This window comes from Puntigrus tetrazona, chromosome 20 (genome assembly GCF_018831695.1).
Source record: "Puntigrus tetrazona isolate hp1 chromosome 20, ASM1883169v1, whole genome shotgun sequence".
Classification (NCBI taxonomy): Eukaryota; Metazoa; Chordata; class Actinopteri; order Cypriniformes; family Cyprinidae; genus Puntigrus; species Puntigrus tetrazona.
The window spans coordinates 2,979,621-3,001,142 of NC_056718.1; the positions used below are offsets into that span (position 1 = coordinate 2,979,621).

The window sequence follows — 21,522 nt, forward strand, 5'->3', positions numbered from 1 at the left end:
GTATAGTAGGCGCGCATGCGCACAAACCAACAATTCTTCTGCAGGCTTGTGTGTATATTGCCATCTCTCGCGCTGGAGTGTGGTTTTGTTGTTTTGTTTGTATTTTATTGAATGCTTAGGAAACAACCACCATTCTCATAACAATACAGCAACAAACAATGTTCCTTAACAAGTCTTTTAGTCTAGACTGACTGCCAAGCCCTTTGGATAATAGAGCAAGCAAGGGTGTATGGATTACAGTTCAATTGCCTTCACACTATTCTAAAATTAGATTTGTTGTAAAATATATATGTTCAATAATCACATGCGAAATGAAAAACAATTAAATTTCAATTTCAATTAAAAACATCTGTCAAACAATAGTAAAGAGCCTGTCATTGTAATGAAATAATCAACCGCTCGGAAGTATACAGCGGTTTGCCCAGCACTACTACTACCATTTTTAACAAGAAGCTGTTAGCAGTTTTGTTGTTGTTGTTGCTTTCAACGTGGATAGGCTGATTTATTAATTAAATTTAATGTATTAGACTTCCAATAAAAAAAAGGGTTGTAAAGAAAAAATTTAATTTTATTTTAAACATGTTTTGACCATAGTTTGTTGCATGTGCACAGTTGTGACCAGCAGGCGTCACCAGCACGTTTTGTTTTAAAAAGCTTTGAAACCTTGTTTTTAAAAAGATTGATTTGTTCCTTCACTATTTTGCAAACTAGAACACACGCGAATACAACAAAGACCACAATTGCATTATTTGACAAAAAGTAGTAATTATTATTTACAAAATATATATGTTTTTAGATCGCTGATGACAAATTTATTAACCACTTTGTTCGCAAACAGCATATTTTACATGGATACCGTTAATTAAATTTGATCAGTTCTCATCCACATAAATAGACCTATCTAATATTAGATGGAACCTATGATACAGTACACTAAGTAAACTTATTCAAAAAAGGAAAAAAGGAACACAAACCCTAGAAGGCAATAATGTTTATTTATTCATTTATTGTTATTTGCAATTATTTTCGTAGAATACCATCAAAGACTAAGAGACTGTACACTTTTAATGTTTTTGATATGCATTAAAAAGCTCTTTAAAAAGTCAAATATTGCTTTTAGTGTTTTAGTTTTATTCTAATTTTATGGTAGACATAAGTCTCATTCTCTTTTGTTGTTGTGGACTGTATATGTTTATTAATAATATAAACTGTTATAATAATTGATCTGTAATTCCTACTAAAACATTTTTTGTTGTGTGATAAGGAAATGTTGGGTCTGTTTAAGAAAAGCTGACGTCACCGCCTGCGCAACTCATTGCTGCACCACACTGAAATATCGCGAACGAGCAAAGAAAAACCAAATGAAAGATGAGCTAGCTGAGAGGGATATATAGCGATATAAGAGCGAGCGGAAAGAGTTTTGCAGGATATACTTTTACCCATAACATGATGGAAATAAGTTGTACAAGAAAACGCTCGAAGAATTTGTGAAATGAACCGAAGTCTCATCTGAGGTCTTGGGGTATGGCATGATTTTGTACACGTGCATATAGATTTTTTAAGTATGCATGATAGCAGTCTTGTTTTAGTGAGAAGTGAAGGGTTTCCTAAGGCATCTAACCGCTTCACGACTGAAGTTGTCCGAGCAAACACAACTTTTGTCAGCTCAGTAAGCAAGCAAACATTTTGTTCTTCAGGAGTAAAAACTCAGACGGTCAGGGGTTTGTAGTTGTTTTTCATTTATTTCTTATACTGCATATGCCAGCTTTCAAATGCTATAAATGTTAATGCATGAGATTCATTCAATTATTGTGCATACCTTACCTCCAGCATCCAAATCAAACGCCAAAATTTCTATTAGAGTGAAGTTTGGCTTCAACATGTAGACCGATTTAGACCATATACTATATAAATAAATTATAATAAAACGCAAACAGATTAGATCAGAATATAATAAATTAGAATACAATAGAATAGATTATAGTTGATAAGGCAGGTTTGAATTTATTTTTATTTTTTTTTTACAAACAGTTGTGTAGGATGCTTCTGGTCTGGTGTGAGGTATATTTGCGCAATGTGGTGGTCAACCAAGGTAGTTAAGTGCCCAGGAACAATGTTCTTTGTGTGTTTGAAAAGTTTGAAAATATGCCTAATTGACTTAAATTGACTAGCCCTGTGATTTGGTCAGTGTTGTGGATTTATTATTATTATTATTTTTAATAAGAAAAGTACTGCTTTTTAAGATAGTTTTCAGTATATTCAGATTGTTAGATTTAGTAATTAAGAGATGCCTCATGACTGTTGAAACATGACTAGCTGTTGAGAGAGCAATCATGTTCTCCTTTTAAGAAAATCCTAACAGAAAACTACCTTGTCTACAAGCTGAAAAACTTGGCGGCTCTCTCAAGGACTCAACCAGGCCTATATTAGTAAGGAACTAACAATAAAAACAAACAGGCCTCTAAAAGCAGTAATTGAAGACCATGTTGTTTTACCCAGAATATTTTCAAATTTTGTTTTGTAAATTTTGAATTCTGTGTATAATCCCTTATTTATTTACATACCGACAGTTCTACATTAATTGTAAGTAATTATGAACTAATGAGTATAGCAGTTATGTTTTTGTCAACACTATGCTATTATTATTCACTGTTGGTTGAAGTTTGGAATAATCTAGGATTTTTCATATTTTTTTAAAGATGTCTTGAATGCTCACCAAGGCTGCAATTATTTAATCAATAAGGTAATACAGTGACAGCAATATTGCATGATATTGATCATGTGGCACTGAAGAAAAGCTGAAAATTCAGCTTTGCAATGACAAAAATACATTTAAGTACATTTTCAAATATAATAATTTCCTTTATTTAAATAATTGCAACCTTGGTGAGCATAAGAAAGGATTTTTTCAAAAACATAAAAAAAAAAATCTTTACGATTCAAAACTTTAGACCTTTTATATACTATATTTTACATTTACATTTAGTAATTTAGCAGACACTTTCATCCAAAGTAACTTACAAATGAGGACAATGGAAGCCATCAAAATCCACAGGCCTTTTTTGCTTTAGATAATTGTACAATGAATACAGAATACAAAATTATTATAGAAGCTAGTGTTAGTTTTTCTTAAGAAAAAAAGCAGTTAGAAAACAAATAGAGTGCAAGTTTAACATGGGCAAGTATATAACTTAAACAATCAAAGTAACCATACTAAGCATATCAGGAGCTGGCATGCAATTATAAATGTATCTTAGTTATATACACATGCAGTTATACCTATAAGCATAAGGCACTGGCTGCTGCTGCTAAAAAAAAACTAGGTGACTGATTCTTTTTCCTGTCTTTCTTCCCCTGAGCCATGAGCAAAAGCTGAAATTTTGAATGAGGTGGGTGGCCTCAGGGGCCTCTGTCTCTCACTCTTTCGCTTTATTCGTGCCACGTGACCATCTGCGAGGCCATTGAGTTCATATGGAGTGCTGCATTGAGCACAGGCTTGGTTTGCCCGCCCACTTTTTTTTTTTTTTTTCTCTTTTCTCCCGCAGCGTGGCGGCTTTGGGAGGGGCCGTGTTCAGAGACAAGCTGCAGTGGCAGCACCAGACAGTGAAGCTGACACACATGAGACTTCCCTGGTGTGTGTGGGTTTGAGTGAGACAGATAGAAAGGCATTAGAGAAGGTAGTTGTGCCTGAGAGTTGTAGGTCTGTGTGCATCTTTGCATTTGCTTGGAATTATTGTGAGTAAATGGTTCTTCAGTGTGTATTTTTGTGTGTACATGTCATTTTCTCATTACAGCACTTCTCATAGATTATGTGATTACATGTCAGCTTTTGTCTTTCTTTCTTTGGCTTCCAGCCGTTACATTTATTTTTTTGTAAGTGCATGCATGTGTATTTTGAGTCAGAGGATTACCTGCATCTCCTAGTTGCTGATCTTTGAAGCAGGGGGAGGGGAAATTCACATGAAGTTGTTGTTTCAGACCGCTCTGAGGCAAGACAACGCTGTTCTTTCTCACTGCATTCCAAGCAGCCAGAGGCTGCATAGCTGTGGGGTGCATCAAGGGCAGCAGGTTTTAATAGTCAGACCTCAAAAACTCCAGTTTAAGCGATTCCCCAATTTGTTTGTTCTACGACTGCATTCTATCTGTTGTGCCTTTTGAAATAATGTGCCAAATATATATGCTAAATTTGTCAAAGAATACATTTTTTGTGTATGCATTAAATTGTGTACACATTTTCCAAATGACTCTTGTCCGTGCTTACACACTCTTTTTCTTGTGTAAATGAATGATGTTTAAACTTTTTGATTTATATATATATAAACAAATACATTAATTAAAAAGCTTGTGAACAGAGTTAAGCAGTTAACTTTTATATATATATATACACACACAATTGTTTAATATCAACAAAAGCCATTTTTATTAACGATTTAATTAAACATTTTACTTGTTTCATTACTGAATGAATCAAGCGTTTTTGAAGAAATCCCCAAATTAATGACAAATACATTTAACAGTCACAGGCAACATAGTGGCAAAATGATGCACTGGACACATGTTATTTGTAATGGGTTTTGAAATTTGATTGCTACGATATCTAAATGACAAACTTTCATTCCTGTATTCTTGTGATATAAATGTTTGTATAAAAACTGTAGTTGAAAAGACCCAAGTTTACCCAAGCACGCTTACTTGACACTGGTAAATCATTGTCATCATTGAATTGCATGCCTGTTTCAATCAAGATTGCAACATTTTGACCATTATCCATGCAGCTCTACTGAACTAATATTTAAAATGACCTGTATACAGGTGAACACTGTAATTTCATCAATTTATGTTAAGAACCCATAAGCCTGCATAGTTTAGTTTCATGACAGAACTTGGAATTTGCTTAGCATAGATCATTGAATCCAGTTAGACCAGTAGCATAAAAAAATTATCAAAGAGTTTCGATGCATGATATCACTGCGCCTGCTGCTATTGCCAGACCCAGAGATCGGCTGAATAAATTCTAAATTGGTAAAACTCAACCTATTAACTCATTGGAGAATGAGCCTATTTCAAAAAAAGTGAAGTCTTTCTTTAAGGTTTAAAATAAATATAAGTCAGATATGTTTTCTTCTGTTTCTTGTCCCGTCCAGACTACCTGTCCTGCTGAATGTCTAGGCTGGAGAAATCCAACAGTTCCCACCTTCTGGTCTTGGTCCGAGTCAAAAGGACAAGAGGCTGTTCTCTCTAGCCACAATGAGTGATGTTGTCATTGTGAAGGAGGGATGGCTACATAAGAGAGGTAAAAATTCTTTAAAGCACCAGTTTCAGATGTAATACTTGTAAATAAGCAAAAATTGCTTTGTTACATATGTTAGTTAAGATAAGATGTGTTGAACCAAGTCCCATTTTCTAAAAGCATAGCTTTTCTACTCACAGTCCAAACTACAATATGAATTATGCACTAAATCCAAGAGAAATGGCACAATCTGCATATTTATTAACTTTCAAGACAAACATGTGATCTTCACAGCTGACATTTTGCTCCTTTATTTGAATTGAGTTGAGCATTTTGACTGCTCTCGGCTCTTTATACACTCCAGTGACAGTTGCACAATTTATCTGGCAAGTGTGAGGCTCAACTTCCATTGGAATTAACTGAAAAGCCCTCTCTTCTCCATCTCACTCAGCATCAGTGTAAACACTACACCAGCGACAATGCAAAGGGCTGCATGTGTCTATTACTTTTTCAAATGCAGCCATTCTCTTTATTTTTCTTTTTTAGAAAGTAGTAGTAGTAGTACTTCTTTTCTTATTTATTCTGTATTTTCAACATTGGCCAACATGTAATCATATCACATTCTTCTTAAGTAAATTTTCCTGCTGTACGTGTCAGTGAGAGGATATTACAGGGTTGTACTCTTTAAAGCATGGAAATTTTGAGCGCATGTCTGTCCTTGCGAACCACAGAGTATCAGAGTCATTGGGCCAAAGAGGCAGGTACAACAGTGTGCAAAGGAAAAAGCCTGAGGGTGTGGAGAGCAGAAAACAGCAAATGGGCTGTATATCAAGAACTCAGGGTGTTTGCTATTCTCATTTTCCCAGGGTCCATGAGTCTTCCACTGATGGACACTGTAGGGCTGTGTGCTTCTGTAGGGAAGGTCATTCCAGTTCAGCTATGCAGACAGACACCACCCGTAATGGCACTCTAGATCCAGATGAAAAGCAGCTCTGCCTATGCCTGGATTTATGCTGCTTAGCATGGCAGCAGGCTTGTTTTGCCCACAAGGGATTTAGGGAGGTTTTTTTTTTCTATGTGTGGCCCTGGGGGCATGCAGGACACTGTATTGATTTTTTTTTTTGTTCATCTGGTAATGTTTAACATTTCTTTGTTTCTTAAAAATAATTATAATTGGGATATGTTTGTTTTCTAAGATGCTCATTGCTCACCTGTTTATAATTCCCTTTGCTAACAAGAAGCGTTGCTCTGCTTATCTGTCTATAAACTTGATGATGCCCTTAAAAAGAAGAAAATCCTTGAGTGAAAACTGTCTGTGCTTAATCTCGAAGACAACCATTTTCACAGACACTTATATACACACATAGTTGAGCAGGTGCTTTTGTTTTCCATTCCAGAGAATTGCTTCCATAATGTCACTATTGAACATCGAATTTTCTCAAAGGAAGCTTATTGAAACAAAATGATAACTAATACATTGACATTACAGTAATAAATAATGCCCCTTATTTTTCTTTTTTTTATATGTATTTTTTTTGGACAGTTATGTTATGATCCTACTGTGTGCATGTTTAAGTCTTTATATCAGTGCAGATATGAGTCAGCAATAGCAGTAGCTCATTTTTAAACTGCTTGTGTGGCCACACTATCTTTTGTGTTGCTTCCTGTTTTCAAGAATCTGACTCTTAGTTACCAGAAGTCCCACTAATGTGGCGACATTAAAATAAAAAAATTACAATGAAAAGAAAATCCAACCATGAAACCACAAACACCAGCAGCAGTAATGGCTTCATACTGTTGTTTTTTGAGTACACTTGTTCAGGCTTGTGAAGCTGACAACCACTCTCACCTGAATGATAATGTGAACTTATGCATAAAAAAAAAAATCTAGTTGAGTTTGTGTGACTCTTATCTTGAGTGAGCTATTCAGAACTAAACAGTTTCCTGTTTGTTTTGATGACTGTTGATAAAGCTGATTAAATAAAAGCTGTTTATCTTGAAAGTTTTCAACCTTCTCTTTTTGTTAAGGGTTCAGGGATGCCCCTTTTACTATTCACCTTAAAGTACTGCAGGGTACTTCCCCAACAAGAAGAAAAAGTGTCATGGTGTGGACTTGTCGTGGTGTGGACTTGCAGTTTATGTGGTTTAAAAAAGAACAGCCACTGACATGTGTACTGTAAATTTTGTAGTTTAACAGAATTCGGCTGTAGATACAGCCTGCTTCTACATATTACACTACATCTTATTTCCTGATTGCAAACCTTATTGCATATGCAGTTCAGTTGGAAAGTAATTATTTGCTAATCATATTGTTCTGTTTCTGTTAGTACCTTCTACACTTGGTAATAAAGTAAGAGGTAAAATAATTCACAGGGCTCAGGCGAAATTTTACTGGTTTGATCCCCCACTTTCTGTTATTAACGTTAAGATTTTAATTTAAAATAAATACATGTCAATAAATAAATGTAAAATGGAAAGTCTTATAATTTTCATATTTTTTTTTACAATGTGCTGTTATTAGTCAGCATTTCTTTTAAGTTTTTTTTAAAAATCATTTTAAACACCTTCTGTCTTAAACAGCCTTGTGGTATAAGATTTTTAAAAGAAAACAAATTACATTTAGTTGGTTATTTGTAAAACTGCCTGATAATTATAAGGAAATGTATAATGTTACATCACTCTAATCATAAACTTCCTAAACTATTTATATTTATCATATACACTGTCATTCAAAAGTTTAGCATCAGTAAGACTTTTGCTTTTATTCAACAAGATTTAATTTAGCAAAAGTTACAAAGACATTTTGTAGTGTTATTAAAACAAATACATTATTCCAAACTGTCTAAATTAAGCAGTTTTCACTAGTTTTTACTGATCATCAAATCAGCATAGAATGATTGTTGAATGATTGAATGATTGTAATTAAAAAGATTTTAAAAAAATTAAGTGGTGCAGTGTGTTTATAATATCATAAAATATCTTATTTAAAAAACATTTTGTGATATATAAGACTTATGCTTCCAGTTTAAATGTGTCTTTATAATAATAACATAATAGTGACATATGTATTTAATGATCCATGTTAGCATACCATATATTTAATAAATATTTAATACATCAATGTTTCCGTGTAATGTTTCAATATGGTTTGTTATACTAATCTATTTATTTCAGGAGAATACATAAAAACATGGAGACCAAGATATTTCTTACTCAAGAGTGATGGAACATTTATTGGGTACAAAAGAGCGGCCACAAGATGTTGACCAGCTGGAAACTCCACTCAATAACTTCTCAGTGGCCCGTAGGTAGTCGTTTGGTTTGATCAGTTTGCAGAGGAATGCACACACACACCCATACACACCAACAAATACTATACATTTTCAGTAACACTTTAAGGGTACATAAATTACAATGAATCGATGCATTAATTCATGCATGAATTATGCCTTACTTCATGCAGTAATATCTCATGAATTATCAGGAACTAACATGAGTTCAAAGTCTTTAATGACTTCATAGATGAACTACACAGTGATTAAGACATTAACTAAGATGGGTACATCATAATAATTTAGGATTTATTACTCAATGTTTTCTTTGGTCGCAACTCTTTACTATTTACTTTTGGATAAATCTATGCTTATGTACATAAGTTGTCATGAATTTGTGCATAACAAAATTGCATTATTTTGTGCGGGTAAAACTACTTGAATTGCTAAATGAATTTACACAAATCCACATTATCTCATACATGCTTACAGGCTGGAAGAGTCCAGTGTGAAAACCAGTGTTTTTTTAAATAAGCATGATCATGAGCATTTGATTTTCCTGCAGCAAAATCTGTAGCTTCCTAAAGTGGCAACATTCAAATTTGGTCAGCACAGGCTTTGCTGCTAACAGTTGGTCCTTCTCTGCTCGAGATGGAGATGGAGCCCCGATGAAGCCTTGGATTTGCTTCTTTCCCCACAGTTGAATGAATTCTGAAGATTTGCATTAGAGCATGAACAAAATTGATTCCTTTTGTAATTAGGTTGCACTTCAGTCACAGCATGTCAGAGAAAACGCCTTTTGTGTCCCACGGAAAACAAAGTAAATATCGAAAGTAGATAGAAAGTGGTTAAATGTTTGCATTAATGTTATTTTATGGTTTCAAATGCCTTGTTTAAAATTATGAAGTTGTATTAATGCTTAGTTAATGATGAGTACTGTATTTAAATGTCAACAGTATTTACAAGCTGTGCTGTGATTGGCCAATGTTTGGGTCTTGTCACTGCTTTAGTTGAGGGGATACACACATCAAGAAACCATGAGAAGCTAATGCTTAGTTCGATTTTGAAGTCAAAAGAATTCAAATACTGTGTTGTGATTGCCTAAGTTGGGGTCTGTCCATGCAGACTACTATGAAGAATATATGAACATGCTTGATAAATCAAATCATAATTACTTAAAACAGTTCTCGCATAACATTTTCAGCCTGTATGCACACATGAATTTATGTATATTCCTTTAATAATTAAAGTAGTCCTACCTGCACAAAATAATGCTTTTTATGCACAAATTAAAGGTAATTTATGTAGATATACAAAGTGGACAGCAAAGACTTTTTATTCTTTTTTTCTTATGTTTTTTTTGTGAAGAAAGAACATCATGATAATCACATAATAAATCATGATACCCATCTTAATTAATGTTCTACATAATGTGTAGTTCATGAAGTCATGAATGAAAGACTTCAAACTCATGTTAGTTCCTGACAATTCATGAGATTCATTATAGTACATTACTGCACAAAGTAAGGCATAATTCATGTATGTATTTATGAATTCATAGTAATTCACTTACCCTTACCGTAAAGTGTTATCCTTTTTTCTGCGTTTGTCCCTTTTTGCATCCTTTCCTAACCTCACCTAAGAACCCCAAAATAATAAAAATACACTCTTTTTCTCTCTCTTGTATTCTCTCAGAATGTCAGCTGATGAAGACAGAGCGACCGAAGGCAAATACTTTTGTTATTCGGTGCCTGCAGTGGACTACTGTTATTGAACGCACTTTTCATGTTGAGACCCCAGAGGAAAGGTTGGTATGTTTTATTCAGAAGCAGACAGTATGAAGTACAGTGTCTACTGTTTAGCTAAGTTTCCCTACACTTGTTTTCGGTAGGGAGGAGTGGACAAAGGCCATCCAGGCTGTGGCAGATAGTTTACAGAAGCAGGAGGAAGAGAGAATGGACTCTTCACCTGACCCTATGGACTTGGAGATGTACTTGTACAAACCTCGACTCAAAGTGGTAGAGTTTCTTGTCCTTTCTATTATTTCTATGTAAATTTAAAGATAAAGTGTAGTTTTTAAAATATTTTTTAAGGTGAAATGAACCTCTCATTTTCTTCCCTTACAGTTTGTTTTAAAATATGCGATATTTTAAATATCAAATCTAAGACTTTTCTTTATGCTCTTGTGTAGACAATGCATGACTTTGAATACATAAAACTCTTGGGGAAAGGCACTTTTGGAAAGGTCATATTGGTGAAGGAGAAAGCCACGGGAAAATACTATGCCATGAAAATTCTTAAAAAGGAGGTGATAGTAGCAAAAGTAGGTCTCTTTTTTTCTTTTTTTTTACAGTAAATTTAACTATTAGTTTGTTTACTTGCATGTACAATGTATTTCAAGTTCTGTATATATCAGTTATGTCATGACGACAGACTGGTGGTCTTGTTTGGAACCCAGATTCGTAAGAGAAAACGACAAAGAAATTTGCCTAGTGGTATTTCCATACCTAAGCTCCTCCCAAACATAAAAGGGTGACAGGTACTTCACTTGGTACGCTCGTGTCCACAAAGAAGCTAGAAGAAGAAGCTGTGTGTGTGGCGTTACGACACAACCAGCAGTGTACCTGTTTGATCAGTAAATGTTTCACAAAAGAGCATTTATAGAACACGCCCTCTTGAGTGTGGATGTTACCCAACTTCCTACGACTCCCTCCGAGGACTTGTTTGAGTTCATGTTCTTATTGCGAGGCCATGCACCTGTCAGTCCTGTGATAATGCGGCCCTAGCATTTAATTCTATCCTCAGTAGAGATGCACTTTCTGCTGCCACCCGTCCCTGGTCTGCCGGCTGCTGAACTGTTGAGAGCTTCTTTGCCAGATGCATCTCTAAGAGCCTCTTGCCCCGCCCGCAGTGACTGTCCCCTGCCGCTCACCGGTGATTCATCTGGGCAGTTTTATGGTGTTCTTAACTTTTAATTCTGTTAATTCGGCCTCACTGTTGGATGACTGTTGGCTCACAACCACGTTCCAGTGCAGTTCTTTTCTTCCCGAGGTGCGTGATACCTGATAAAGTTATGGACAGCCCCTTTCTCTGTCAAAAGCTGTTCATCTCCCTCCTCCATCCTCACCACCTGTGTCCACAATACGCTGCCACCTGGAAGAATCATCCACGTCTCTTTTCCAGACCCTGTAGGACTATGACAGCTCTCACTGCTAAAGCCTACAGTACGGCTGATCAGATGGTGATCCTTCAAGTACATCAAGCCAAGGCACTTAAACAGCTACACGAGGGTGACTCTGACCCAGGGTTGATGCAGAAGCTGCACACGGCAACCAACGTCACTCTCTGGGTGATGAAGACTACAGTCCTTCAGAAAGGCGATGTCTGCTTTGCAGGCCCAAGAGCGCCATCTATGGCTTAACCTAGCAGAGATGAAGGACAGCAACAAAGTCTTCTTACTGAACGCCCTATCTTCCAGACTGGGCAATTCGACGACACTGTCGATGACTTTGCCTAGCAGTTCTCAGCATTACAATGTCATACGAAGGAGATCTAGCACATCTTGCAGCATAATCCTCCAGCTGCTACCTGCCTGTCACAGAGAGTTGTTTAAACTAACAGATTAAGTAAATCTGTCCCATCAGTGGCACCAGTAGATCTCGGCCTGATCTCTGATCTTCTGGTTCTTCCGCTCCTTTCTCCATCCCAATTCTGGATTATTGAGCCACAAGAGGAGTTTCTACTTTAGATGTTTTAGTCTGGCTGTGTTTCTCCAGCATCTAAAGTAATAATGAAAGCAATAACCAAAATGTAAATGTAACAAAAATGAAAACAAAAACAATGGTTGTCTAAAATATGTATACACTTTAATTTTCCCTATTGTTAGAGCATTTCCACTGATTTAAAAGATTTCTGTTGTGGTAGAACTAGTTGATTTTTTATATTACGTATTTTGGGGTTTGTACGGTCTTTTCAGAGAAAAATACTTTTTTAAGTATTATTTAAGTATTATTAACTATTTACAGCAATTTAAAACTGTTAAAAGGATTCTATTTAAATGTTGTTATTTTGTTTTAAGGATGACCAAAATATAATTTGTGGTAAACAAACCCTTTAGTTAAATTAAAAAAGGGCATCAAATTACTACTAAAACCAGTAGATGGCAGTAGAGGAACACACGTAGGCTTATTAGTCATTTATTTGTACTTATTACTTTATATTTTTAAATTATAAAATCACTGTTATACAATTTGTAATCAGGGAACCAAATTTTGTAAAACTTTATAATAACTTTGTCATTAGTATAAAAAAAAGTTTAGTTAAATTACACATAAATCTTGTATAATCACTGAAATAGTTTCAGTTTCATATAATACTACAGAAACATTATGGTATATTTAAGAGTAGAATATGTTAATTTTCTAGATAAAAATTACATTGTGCACATGTTGTTGTTGTTAAAAAAAAAGTAAGTTTAGTGCTTTACAATTAAAGCTCAGTGCTTTACTGTCAAATGTGCCATACCAAGAAATTAATGTGTAATATTACTAGTAACTGCACTTAATGCAAAAAATTTTCTAATTTAATTATCTTTATTTTGAATTCCTCCACACACCACCTCCAGGATCACCAAATCTGCTTTTTGAGCCACAAACTGCAGAACTGCTATATCTGCACTGCAAATGTGGTACAATTACAATTGCTATGCAAGTACTTAAAGTCAGTTGCTAAAATTTTAAAAGTATAGTACATAAGAACCATACCAAAATGATGACTGACCGAAATACAAATAATGAAATGTACTTACACAGCAAAAGATGCAAGATGTGGTTAAATGGCACAGTTTTATTTAGCTGTGAATGGCACACAAACAAAAGGGAATTAAAGATAAAAGAATCACTGAGTGTGAGTCAAATATTGGGTATAGGGTGATTCACACTAGAGTTTAGGTTCACATTTGATCACACCAGCTTGTGACTTTATCCTTCAGTTTAACAGAAAAGGCTTAAGCCTGGTTCTAGACTAAATTTAAATCTGAGCTGTTTCAACTGAAAGAAACTTTCACTGATTGATCTTAAAACATGTTAGTGCCTTTGTATTATAGAGATCTTCTGCAATATATTTTGAACATAATATATTCTAAACCTGACAATTCAGAGAGGCAGAATGATACCAACAGGTATGCAAATACCACTAGCCAAATTTCCTCTGCATTTTATTTTAATCAGAGCAAATCTGGGCTCCAAACAAAACCCCCAAGCTGTTGTCATGACATAACATCTCTGTTCTCTCCGTCATAGAACAAGGGTTATATACGTAACCAAGATGTTCTAACAAATTCTTTTCATTACTTTATTTACAGGATGAGGTAGCACACACACTTACTGAAAACCGGGTCCTCCAGAACTCCAAACACCCTTTCTTAACAGTAAGCTGATAATATCAAAGTAGAGAGACTGTTAAGAGTAAAATAAAATTTTGAATTATCATTTATCACACATTAGAATGTGTAATTTTATGGAACATTGCAGGTTCACTTTTGTGACAGGACTTTGGGTTGTTTATTATTGAGTAATAATTGAATAATAATTAATAATCAAGCAGGAGCAGATTTAGAAAATATTTATTGGGTGACATAAGGACTATGAGGGTGGGCATCCATGCATAGTTTTTGTCCATTTGTGGCCTGGCATTTATATCCATGAATATTCTAAACATTTACATTACCACAAAATAACCATTTATACTGGTAATAATTTCAAATAATTAACAAAATATCAATATCCAGGGCACCAAGACACTATCAATTAAACATGCTGTATCAATAGATTCCAGATGGGATAAGATTTCTCAGATGATTTTTCTCAATATTTCTTATGCCACCCCAGTAGAGTCAAATTAGTTTCCACTGAAAATCAATATTAAAATTAGAGAGTCAATCGCGAATGTTACCACCTCTAATGTCAACTCTTTGTTTCAGGCTTTGAAGTATTCTTTTCCAGACTCATGACCGCTTATGTTTTGTTATGGAGTATGCAAATGGTGGAAGGTGAGATCTTGTAAAGGTGAAATTTAGTAATGATTGTTTATTAAAATTAAAAATAGTAATTACTTTTTATTTTGTTTAATTTGTATGTGGTCAAATGCATTATTTAAATAATGTGTGCATTACATATAATATATTTTAACCCAGAAGTTACTTACTGTTTATCATCTAGGTTATTTATGGGATTTATTTGTTCTTACATCCATAGCTTTTCTTTCATTTATCGCGAGATCGTGTTTTCTCGGAAGAGAGAGCACAGTTTTATGGAGCAGAGATCGTCTCAGCCCTGCATTACCTTCACTCTGAGAAAAATGTTGTTTATAGAGATTTAAAGGTGAGATCAGTGAAAAATTTATTTAGTGTAATGCTACTTGTTATATCATTATGAGAGCAATGTATCACATAACAATTAAACTATTCTGTGGAAGTTGGAGAACTTGATGCTGGATAAAGATGGCCACATAAAGATCACTGATTTTGGCCTGTGCAAGGAGGGGAATTACGGAGGAACAACAATGAAGACGTTCTGTGGTACACCAGAGTATCTGGCTCCAGAGGTAAGAAAACATTAAGTGATAGATATGTGAAATGAGTTCCATACATTAATATTTTGTATATAAACTCTATAATAATGTCTGCATGAACATAGAGAATAGATTTAAAATGCAAATAACACCATAATCTGCTTACCCCAAGCCATCCTAGGTGTATATGAACATAGAGTTTTAAAAAAAATGTATCATGTCTCTTCCTGTTACGGAAGCGGACAGCGACAATAAGGTGAGTTGAATAAAAGATGTTTTATTTTGACACGGCATAGTAAAAGGCTGATGCGTAGCAAGACTAGGAGACAATTTAAGTGTTTGTAGAGTAATTTCACTTTGACTGATTTAAGCTTGACTTTGTTTTGTACTGTGACTTGATTAGCTGTTGATGAAGTACAGGTGATCACAATTCTGGTGATTGTGAGCCTTGTGGTTGGCTGGTGGGAGAGCCAGGCTCAATCATAACAGTGCCCCCCCTTGGGGGAAGTAGGCCCATGAATGGAGACGTGAGTTCCCCTTCTGCTGTGAAAGGACTGCTCCTACTCCTGTGGTTGAGGTGTCCACTTCAACAACAAAAGGCAAGTCAGGATCAGGATGGTCCAGGAGTGGAGCACTGGTGAAATCTCTCTTTAGAGTGGCAAAGGCTTCTGTGGCTTCCAGGGTTCAGGACAGAGACTCGGGCTTGTGAGGGGGCTGGTGATTGTACTGTAGTTCTAAATGAAGCGGTGATAAAAGTTGAAAATCTGACAAATCTTTGGCTGAGTTGGGTCCTGGTCAGAAAGTGATGGCTTTGACCTTCCCTTGTCCATCTGCTGCACGCCCTGTTATCAATGTAGCCTTGAAATGGCACAGAGGATTAATGGAAAGTACATTTCTCTGCCATACTCAGAGCATTTTCAAGACCTCCGCAACATGGTGACAATGTTCAGCCTCACTCTGGGAGTATATCAGTATATAAACTTATGGAGAAACTCATGCATCAAGTCTTGAAATATTGAAGGAGCATTTACTAATCCATAGGGCAACGACAAGATACTCCTAGTGGCGGGTTGGGGTCACAAAAGCTGTCTTCCATTTATCCCCTTTGTGAATCCTGATGAGATTATATGCGCTGTGGAGGTCCAGCTTAGTGAAGATTTTTGCTCCTTTTAATTGGAGGGCTGCAGGAACGAGGGGAAGTGGGTAACGGAATTTGACTGTGATGTTATTCAAAGACCTGTAATCTATACAGCCACAAAGAAAAAGCTGGAAGCAGCAGGGAAAGTTGTTGGTCCCTGTTCCAGCTAGTCAGAGATGTATTTTCCAGAAGTGAAAGTGGGTAAATTTTTCTGTAGGGTCACTGGCTTACCCGGAGCAAGGTTGATAGCACAGTCCCATGGCTGGTGTTTAAACGGCTGTGGTGGTAAGCTAACGGCTCTCTTAGGAGCAGAACACATCACAGAAGTGGAGAATAACATGGAGGATTACTGACAGACTGTTTTGGACTTTTGATGGATGTGGAGTTGACAGAGTGGTGACAGGTCGTAGGGGCAATTCAAAATACAGCCTGGGAAGCAGTTCTACCCCACTTCAGTACTTCTCTTGTGCCCCATGTGATCGTGCTTGACCAACCACAGGCACCCTGAGACACCCTGACACTTACGGTGGAATCCTTTAGAAACAGGAGGTAGATATGTTCCACGTAACAAAGTCCACTTGCCAAACGGAAAGGTCCAGCTCGTTGTCTGATATGTCTTCTACATATGGGTTTCCCAGTTATTGAATGGATCGGAGTAATTAGTCTCAGTGGTGATGATCAGTAAGTTGAGCTGGCAGCAGAGGGTCCCGAGGAGGGCTGTGACTGTAACAGAGAAGTCAGAGGCAGTAAGCATAACACAGGTGGATGCAGTTTTTCCAGGGTAGGTTGAGTGACACTTTCACCAATGAATTCTTTGGGACAGAAAGGGGCATGATAGGCAAACATGCCCAGCTGATCCACAGTACAGACATAGACTTGGGTTAGACTTCTCTGCTGCTCAGCTGGAGACAATTTTCCATATTCAACATAATGGTTTCAGGGGCTGGAGAATTTTCAATGGAAGAGAAGTACTTTAGCTTTCAACATCAACATGAAAAGTGGATTGACAGTTGAATTAAATCCTCCAATCCATATGAATCGTCATAAGCAGTTGTGAAGCAAAAGTCTGTGCTTGCGTTGCTGGTGGATTGTCGACAGGTGATTCCGTTGGTGGTGATGTGGAGGCTCATGACTCCATGAGTTCCTGGAATGGAGTCAACCGTGCTCATACTGTGTCTGCTGTCTTGGCCTGGTCTTCTGTTACGGAAGCAGACAGGACAGTGAGGTGAGTTGAATAACAGATGTTTTATTTTGATACAGGCAGAGTACAAGACCCCATGAGTTGTGGGAGTAGGAGGTAAGTAAACAGTAGGAGTAATTTCACTTTGACTGGCTTGAGCTTGAGCTCTCCAGGAAACTAGACATGGAGATGACTAAAGCCCATACCACAGGATTTTGGAGGCGAGCGGAAACACAGGAGACAACTGGAACTGGAGAGAAGAACACAAGAGGTAAGTTTCAAGGTAAGTATTGCAGGCTTTAACTCAGTTGAGCGTCAGCAGTATTCCACTACGTCAATGAACAAGAACGAACACTGTGGTGTCTATTTTTGTGTACTGTGAATTGATTAGCTGTTGATGAGGTGCAGATGGGGCTGATCAGAATTCTGGGGATTGTGGAGCATTGTGGTTGGATGGTGGAGTCAGCTTGGCAGTGAGGGCTGGTGGGAGAGCCTGGCTGATCAATTATATTTCAAAGCTTGGCAATGTTAACTAATGGTTCTGGCATATACAGTATTTGCATCCCCAAGAGCGTCAAGTTTAACTTCTTGGCTGACATCTGACCCTACATATGACATAAACAGCAGGCATCAGTTTTTAGGTTATCATTTTTAAAAAATTAGAAATTATTTTTGTTACAAAACTCATTCAGTGATCTCCCAGAGGTAACATGTATAGATTGAAAATGTGCGGTCCTAGCACTGGGCCTTGAGGAACTCCATATTTCACTTGTAGAGCGATACTCTTATCCTCATTTACTGCCAACAAACTGATAGCGGTCAGATAGATATGATTTAAACCATGCTAAGGTGCTTCCTCTAATGCCAACATAGTTTTCTAGTCTATCCAAGAGAATGTTGTGATCGATAGTATTAAATCGCAATACTGCAGATCTAATAGCACTAATAACTAGATAAAAACCACAATCCCATGATAGAAGCAGGTCATTAGTAACTCTAATGAGAGCAGTCTCAGTACTATAGTGGAGTCCAAAACCTGATTGGAATTTTTTTCTAAAAAAGAGTACAGTTGTGAGGATACTACCTTTTCTAGTATCTTTGACCAAAAGGAGATTAGAGATTGGTCTGTAATTTACTAAGTCTTTTAGGATCAAGATGTGGTTTCTTAATAAGAGGGCTTAACTACAGCCAGCTTGAATGTTTTGGGAACATTCAAGCCATAATAATAACAATGATGTGAATTAATAAGCTGGTCAAAATAGGATCTATGACTTCTGGGAAGCAAATCTTTTAATAGTTTAGATGGAATAGGGTCTAACATACATGTTGCTGATTTTAGATGATTAAACAAGTTTGTACAAGTCGTCTCCTCCTATAATAGAGAAAGAGTGTAATTTTTCCTCAGGGGATCTATAGCTCACTAAATGATGTGAAACTGTAGCTGACGGCTGCATAGTTACAATTTTTTAATCTGATGGTATCAATCTTAGAAGTAAAGAAATTCATTACTGCTATACTCTTGGGAATGTTAGCACCTGTTGACGTTTTATTTTTAGTTAATTTAGTCACTGTAATGAATAAATACGGGGGTTGTGTTTGTTTTCTTCTAAAAGAGATGAAAAATAATCAGATCTAGCAAATTTTCTGTATGACAGGATACTCTCTCACCAGGCAATACAAAATACTTCTAATTTTGTTTTTTCTCCACCTGCGCTCCATTTTCCGGGCTTCTCTAATTGGGTGCGTGTGTTCTATTATACCATGGAGTCGTATTAGATCTAGAGTATGATTTCTACAATGAGTAGGTCCGAATCGTGTTGTCTAACCCCAACAGAGTTCAGAATGTCTAAGAAAGCTAATCCTAATGCGTCTTTTTCATTATCAACATGGATATTACATGAATACAAATATAAAATTCATATATAAATGAAAATTGTCTTTGTCTTTGAGAATATACACAATTTTAATCAGTTCCACATGCTATCATTTTATCTGTCATGTAATTAATCATGGATATAATAGTACAGTGAAAGCAGATGACTCTTTATGCTTTTCAATCGCTTTTGGTATTTTGATGCCACACAAAGGTTGATCTACACAATGGCTCTTCAAGTGGTAGTTTGGGATTTGTAAGACTTGTAATGTTTTTTCTTTGTAATGTTTTTACAGAAGAAAATACAATAACACTATTAAAAAAATAGAACATTTATTCAAAATATAAATAAGTAACAATGCATCTAACAATGCAAATCATTTTTATTAATTTAACACATCCTTGGGAATAAAAGTATTGATGTATTTAAAAAAGAAATTATAAAAATGTATTGACCCCAAAATTTAACAGTAGTCATAATTGTTAGAAAACCTTTCTATTTGCCATTTATTGATCAGAGAATCCTAAAAAAATACAGGTTCCAAAATACCCCAAACATTTTTTCTTACCCACTTTTCAGGGTTGTTGCACCTAATGGAAATATTTAGAATGTATTTCATTTCAAGCTATGAGCTGTCATGTGAAAGGCATAAAACTGCCATTTTATTGCTTTTAAGAACATTTAAAAACATCACTGTTAAAACTTCTATTAAGCTGTAGTATAGAATTTGTGATTTTTCATGAATTTACATAAATATCTGTAAATTTAATTGTAATATGCCAGACTACACAGCAGATTTTAAATGGTTTTCAATTAAAAAAAATTACTTTCAACTTTTTTTATCTACTATGCAAAATTAGTAACCCCACTTTTGGTTATCTGCTGCTCTTTCTCAGGTTCTTGAAGACAATGATTATGGCCGGGCAGTGGACTGGTGGGGTTGGGTGTAGTCATGTATGAGATGATGTGTGGCGGCTGCCTTCTATAACCAGGACCATGAGAAACTCTTTGAATTGATCCTCATGGATGAAATCCGATTTCCTCGTTACACTCGGCCTGAGGCAAAATCTTTGCTGTCAGGACTCCTTCAGAAAGACCCAAAGCAACGGTGAGACCCCTGATCGTTTTGAAGTTACTTCTGGTGTTGTGTTTTCATGTGCATTGTTTCAAGAATTCATGATAAATAATGGATAAATTATATTACAGGTGTAGCTGTTTTTTAATCTGTTCTTGGTTTCTTTCTGCAGGTTAGGTGGAGGTCCAGATGATGCAAAAGAAATTATGCAGCATAAGTTTTTGCAGGCATTGAGTGGCAAGATGTTTATGAGAAGAAGGTGAATAATACAAAAATACCATCTATTCTATGTGTTTTCTTTATTATTTATTATGTAATATATTCATACATACATACACATACATTTATTTCTGTTTGTCTACAGCTTGTACTACACCCTTTAAACCCCAGGTAACCTCAGAAACAGACACTCTATTTTGATGTGGAGTTTACAGGGCAGACCATCACCATCACACAGGCCAAGGTAATGCCCCTGTAATTACAGTACATTTTTAAAAACTCTCACTTGTATTTGCATAATAACAAAGGCACCACCTAGTGGTAATTTACAGGCTGCTCTATTAAACAGTAAAAAGCTTTCTTTAAAAAAAAAGAAAAGAGAATACTGTACATTTTTCATTAGAGACTCTTTATCTGTGTTGTTTTAAGCATGACTTTTCTTTCCAGATGAAAACATGGAGTCCTTTGACAGTGATAGAAGACCCCACTTTCCTCAGTTCTCATATTCTGCAAGTGGCACAGCATAAAAACTCTTTAAAAGAATACTCAACAAAGAAATACTTACCCCATGTCATTCCAAAACTTCGACTTTGTTTCCTTTATTTATATATATATATATATATATATATATATATATATATATATATATATATATATATATATATCTATACACACACACTGTATATATATATATATATATATATACACACTGTATTATATATATATATATATATATATATATATATATATATATATATATATATACATATTTATATTATATATATATATATATATATATATATATATATATATATATATATATATATATATATATACATATACACACTGTATATATCTGACAAAACTTTAATTTAGTCATTTTTGGAGTCATTTCCCACACTACTGCATAAGCTTCAGATTTTTACGCTGGATGTATCAAAGTGTTTTCAGATCAATTCAAACC

The 21,522-nt window shown here is 35.6% G+C and overlaps 1 pseudogene; it reads left to right on the top strand.

Moving 5' to 3' along the window:
- Positions 1-1,312: 1,312 nt before the first annotated feature.
- Positions 1,313-20,376, top strand: LOC122324364 (annotated as a pseudogene).
- The last annotated feature ends 1,146 nt before the right edge of the window (positions 20,377-21,522 follow it).